This window comes from Euleptes europaea, chromosome 13 (assembly GCF_029931775.1).
Source record: "Euleptes europaea isolate rEulEur1 chromosome 13, rEulEur1.hap1, whole genome shotgun sequence".
Taxonomy (NCBI): Eukaryota; Metazoa; Chordata; class Lepidosauria; order Squamata; family Sphaerodactylidae; genus Euleptes; species Euleptes europaea.
Window position 1 is genome coordinate 52191564 of NC_079324.1, and position 6000 is coordinate 52197563.

Consider the following 6000-nt stretch of genomic DNA (forward strand, 5'->3'; position numbering starts at 1 on the left):
CGTCTGGATGCATCCTTGACCTCCATTCCAGTCTGCTAGAACAGCCTTCTTTTGGAATGAGCAATCAGACTCTTATCTGGGTGGGCTTGGACTGTCAAAATACCTTTTTCAAAAAATGGGATTATGAATGTACCTGAAGCTGCCTGGTATAATTGACCTATCTAGCCCCATGGTATCTACTCTGACCGGTAGAGCTGCCCCAGATTCTTAGACAGAGGTCCCTTCCCAGTCTTAACCTGGGATCTTGATTTGGGGATGCCAGTGATTAAACCTGACAACCCCCCTGCATGCAAAGCAGGCGCTCTTCTACTGAACTGTAGCCCCCTCCCAATCTGTGTGTGTGTGTGTGTGTATGCCGTCAAGTCACAGCTGATTTATGGTGACCTCGTAGGGTTTTCAAGCTCCTTAGTTGGTTATTCTGCCTCAGAACAACAGAAATGTCTTGGGCTGTGCTGAGCCCTTTGCTGAGGCGCTTACTCTTTTCTACCCTAAAGAGATCTTAGGCTCCCCCCTGGATCCTTGGGTAAACTCCCTTTGACTATGCTGAGTAGGATTGCCAGGTCCCTCTTCGCCATCGGTGGGAGGTTTTTGCGGCAGAGCCTGAGGAGGGCGGGGTTTGGGGAGGGACTTCAATGCCATAGAGTCCAATTGCCAAAGTGGCCATTTTCTCCAGGTGAACTGATCTCTATCGGCTGGAGATCAGTTGTAATAGCAGGAGATCTCCAGCTATTACCTGGAGGTTGGCAACCCTAGTGCTGAGGGCTTTGCTGAGATGGATCTTCGCAATGGCTGCTTTTGTTTACTGATGACATGAGCCTTGGTCTTCTGTACTATTTCCCCTGAAGGGAGCATCCCAAATATTTCAGTATCTTCCCATGCTGTTACCTGAAGCACTGAACATTAATTCTAGCACAGCTGTATCAACACAGGAGGCATAAAGCTACTTATTGCTGGAATTCCATGCAAAGCTGCCCATGTTATAAAAACCCCTAGTGGATCAGGATCAAAAACAGGATGGGGATAAATCCTCAGTAGTCTTTGAGTTTTTAAAAACAAACATAGTGGTAGGCCCGTTTTGGTGGTTCAAGCTCTTGGTTTTCCTGCAACCTGTTTGCATGACTTCAATAGACAGGCCAGATAAAAAATAAATTCCTTTACTGCAAAAGGGAATGTCAAAGACGCTTAGACCAGGCGGTCTCCTCAGTGTACAATTGAAAAGTTAAAAGCTGTTAGGAAAATTTAAGGGTGCCACTCCATCATTCTGTAGCCAGAAACATAAGGTTGATTTGTGGCTACACTTGTACTGGTTTTAATGGCTTCCCCTCCCTTCCCAGAGGAACCTTGAACATAGTTGTGACGAGCCTGAAAATGGGTTGGGAAATCTCAGTGTCCTCACAAAACTGAAGTTCCTTGTCCAGTGGGTGGAGTGAGCTAGAGCCAGGCCTGTTAAATCGGTTTCACAAGACCCAGGAACAAAATGTAGATTTTAATCCAGCAGTTTAGTTTGGATGTTTTTAGGTGTTATTGGGAAGAAGTGAGCAAATATGCTAGCAGTAAATGTTGAGCTGTGGACCTATTTCAGAATAGTTTGGTGTGATGATATCTGGCAATACAAGCTCTGTTTTTAAGCAACAACACAATAGAAACGTCTGAGGGAAGACCGACTGCAAAATCTGTAAGTAGCAATCTTGAGTAGTCTGGGTCCTGCGGACACCAAGGATCACTTCCTCCCACATGAACTTACCTGGATCTTTAGATATTTCTTGAATGCTTGGCTGAAGCATGGTTACATGGGGCCTTCTCAGCGGTGGCACCAAAACTCTGGAATTCCCTTCGAGGGAAATTTGATGTCTTCATTGTTGGCTTTTGGGTGACTGGCAAAGGTAACTTCATGCCAGAGAGGGTGTGGCATTTGGTATATTTTTGTTCTTTGCTGAATTTGGTTTGCTGCTGCTCTGCTGGTTTGTTTGTCTGTTTATTGATTGTTTGTATTTTAGGATGTCCCTTGTTTTTAATTTATTGTGTTTTTAAGCTGTCTCAAAGTGTTGTGGAAGATGAAGAATCTACACAGTTGAATAAATATCAAAATATCAGTGCATTCACTGGGACTAAGGAGTATCCTGTTGCAGACGTTCTGAAAAGCACAAAGAATAATTTTTAGAATGAAGTATATATATTGCAGATTAATTATTCTTACACTACATATGTAGCACCGTTCTGCATCATTACAAGCAAAAGAAATCAGTGGTGTGTTATCTCTAGTACCCTTCCTTACCTGAATGCAATGATTTCTTTTAGTACCAGCGCCCTAGAGACCTGTTCGTTCTCTCAGCTTTTACAGTTCAAGACCTTAAATACTGTTGAATCTCAGTGTAACAGACACTACTGCTTACTTGAGTTCAAGTAAGTTTACATGCCACAACCGTGCTGGCATGATAACATTTTGGTTTCCTACGTGCAGGATGTGGGATTTCCCCTCCTCTTCACTGCAAAACATTTGTCCTTAATAAAGGCCAGAGGTTTCAGATGCAGGGAGCACGTTCTTTGGAAAGCCAAGGTGAGAGACTTTGGCTGCATTCAGATGAAAGGTGGTGGAAACTGCCGTTAAACCACAACCAATGGCCAGCCCTGTAGGGTTTTCAAGGCAAGAGACGTTCAGAGGTTGTTTGCCATTGCCTGCCTCTGCATAGCAACCCTGGACTTCTCTGGTGGTCTGCCATCTAAATACTAACCAGGGCTTCACCCGTGTTAAAGGAGCGATCCTCCGGCTCTCATTTTGAAGAGGAAGAGGGCAAGGCAGCGCATGCGAGTCTGCCAGGAGTGAGGAGTGGGCTGAGAACAGGATTAAAAATAGATTTGAGTCCTGCTTCCTCTGTTCTCGTTAAATGTTGTAAAGCTTCAAGCGTAAGGGAGCTATATTCAGCCTTGAAGTCATCTGGCAGGGGGCCAGTGAGAAGGAGCTTGTGTGCGGGGTGGCTCTTGAGCCTCTGGAGCCAGACGTAGTCCTGTGGTCTGTCGAGCATGTCTGCAGAAGGAGGCTGCTCTGCTCTCGAGTGGGCAATCTCATGCTGAGCTTGAATTTTGCATTGTGATCCTGGGAAAGGCAGTTTCACTTTCCCTACTCCTACCCCAATTCCTTGTAGAAGCATAGAATCATAGAGTTGGAAGGGGCCATACAGGCCATGTAGTCCAACCCCTGGCTTAATGCAGGATCGGCCTAGAGCGTCCCTGACAAGTGCTTGTCCAGCCGCTGCTTAAAGACTGCCAGTGAGGGGGAACTTACAACCTCCCTAGGTAGCTGATTCCACTGTTGAACAACTCTTATTGTAAATTCCCCCCCTAATATCCAGCTGGTACCTTTCCACCCGCAATGTAAACCCATTATTGTGAGTCCTATCCTCTGCTGCCAACAGGAACACCTCCCTTCAAATACTTAAAGAGAGCTATCATTTCTATCCTCAACCTCCTCTTCTCCAGCATTCAGCCTGTGCTTGGTGCTTAAGTCCCCATGCAAAAAAAGGAAGGGAAACGGCAAACTTCAGCCCTTATAAGTGTGAATGACTCAGGTGTGTAGGATTAGAACATCCATCCATTCTGTGGGACATACAGTGGACAAATGTGCCTGAATAACATTTGTCAGTAATGCCTTTATTGTGCCCTTCCAGCAAGTTTGCTCAAAGGGGCTTACAGTCGGTATGTAGTAGTGCAAGATAAACTGCCATAAATCCCTAGTCCAAGCAAACAAAAAACTAGCCATAAATCATGTCGCTGTTGACCAAAAGGTCTGGAAAAAGTCAATATTTACCTGGTACTTAATAGAAGAGTTGGCGCCAGATGTCTAGTTATGAAGAAGGTGTTCTGCAGACCGGGTACCACCACAGAGAAGACCCTGTCCTCAGTTGCCACTTGTCTTATCTCAAATGACATATGTTTTGATGAATGGGCAAGAAGAAAAGTTGGTTTTTATACCCCACTTTTCTCTACCTTTTATTTGTATTTATTAAAATCTTCCTAGCCCATCTTTCAGTTTTGCAATCACAGCTGGCCCCCCTGCCTTCCCCTTCTGTTGCTTTATATTCCATTACATCATTTAAATAGGGGACCTTGACTGCTCTCTCCGGGCTGGCTGCGGCCCTGTGTGCCAAAAATTGAGCGCCTGTTTGATTTTATCTTTAGAACTGTTCGGTTTTAAAACCAGTACTGAATTGTATTTCTGTATATTTTTGCTGTGTTTTGTGACATGTTAATGGTTGTGAGCCTCCCTGAGCCTGGCCTCAGGCAGGATAGAGAGCTTCTTAGAAATGAAAGTGCCTGGGCTTGATACCTAAGAGGAGACTGGCAAAGCCACTTTGGATTTCCACTGAGAACAAAGATGGGGTGAAAATGAATGAATAAATAAACCCTCCTCTTAGGGGAGGTGGCACAGTCCTGGTGCCACCTCAGAGAAGGCTCTGTCTGCTTTCTAAACTACTGCATTTCTTCTTCCACAGCAGTTCTACGATCCTCTTGAAAATGGGTCCGTGCTTTACTTCAAATCAAATGACGATGCTAGCAAACACCAATGGAATAATGCTTGTATGTGGTGCTGGATGTTGCGAGACGCAGCCGAAAGTCTTGGAAGATCCAATTGGAAAGCAGCCTCTCCCTCTTATGATATACATATATATATATACACACACACCCGTCGGTAATCATGTTAGCTTATATCTTTTTCTCATCTTCTTGGTACTAATGTTCTCCTGCATACAGTGTCAGGTTCCCCCCCGTTTTTTCTTTTTTCTGTCTCCATTTTTGCTTTCATTCATAAAGCTAATAGGCTCCTACTATGTGTACGTAAGCTTTGAAGAGTAGGGTGATGAACCATGGCTTTCTCACTAGGATAAGCTGTTTTCTGTAAATGTATGTATGTGCTTTGTGCCCTGACCAAGTTACATTTTACTTAGTAAGTAGAATGATGGTACGGCTTGTTTCTAGTCCATAGGATTCTTTTCTCACAGTCGTATGTCCCAAAAATGCCCACCTCTCTAGGCTGTGCTTTCCTTAGATTGTTAGGGTAGAATTCTTTCAGGTGCTTTCTTTAAAAGGGGGGGGGGAAGGAAAAGGTACAGAACACTAAAGTTACAAGAATCATGGGAGCACAATATTGAACATCCCTTAACCCACAATGCCTTAAATCAATGCAAATACCTGGTATGCCAAAATTGTTCATGGGGACCTCCTAAAAGACCCATCCTGGGTTTGCAGGTACTAATCAACAACAGTTTCTGTTGAAGCCATTTTTGGTTCCCTCGGTTGAGAGAACAACAAAACATTTTATATGTACCACGACATTAACTTCCCTTAGCATTTTGTAATAAATGGAATAAACATGAGAAAACTACCTGTGTGAGTTTATCCTTTCATTCTGTATTGCTGATGAAATGAATAAGCAGAAAGGAGAAATCCTCTTCAGGAAATAAGGAAAGTGTGTGTTTGTGGAATTCTAGAGGAAACTGAGTGTCCCTCCTGGTTTCTGGGCCTGTGAAGAACACTTCCAGGAAACTTAACCACAACTTTTTGTTTTGGTGCACATATTCTAATCTTTGGGTCTGAATACATTGGAGTTTAAAGGCCAAAATTATGACACAATTCCTAGGTCTCTGTACTTCTTGGCTCTCATCCCAAAACATGGTCTCAAAGTAGTGGGATTGCTGTCTCCAGAGAAGAAAATGAGGATGAAGAATCTTCAGCCCTCATTGGGATAAGCAGAAGTCTGAATTGTACAGGCCAAAGCATGGTCTGATCCTGGAATAAAACACCGGTGGGCCTGAAGATCAGGCACATAACTCCAGAAAGCTGAAAGACTGAGGTTAGTTCAATTTGAACATGCAGTCAGAAGGCCTGAAAACTTTCCCTCCGGCAAAGCAGGTAATGAAAACCAAGAGGCCTTCATTTCACCTCAGCTATATCCATGGCTCCGTTGTCAGCTCCAGAATACCAGCAAATTCTAACCCAACTTTA

General features: G+C 44.0%; 1 protein-coding gene across 1 annotated transcript in view; it reads left to right on the top strand.

Moving 5' to 3' along the window:
- The window catches only part of LOC130486607 (septin-2), a 54290-nt gene extending 49753 nt beyond the window's left edge, over positions 1–4537 (top strand). The window contains exon 12 of the mRNA XM_056859926.1: positions 4491–4537. The gene's annotated coding sequence lies outside the window, so the exon portion shown is untranslated. The remainder of the gene's footprint in view (positions 1–4490) is intronic.
- Positions 4538–6000: the final 1463 nt, after the last annotated feature.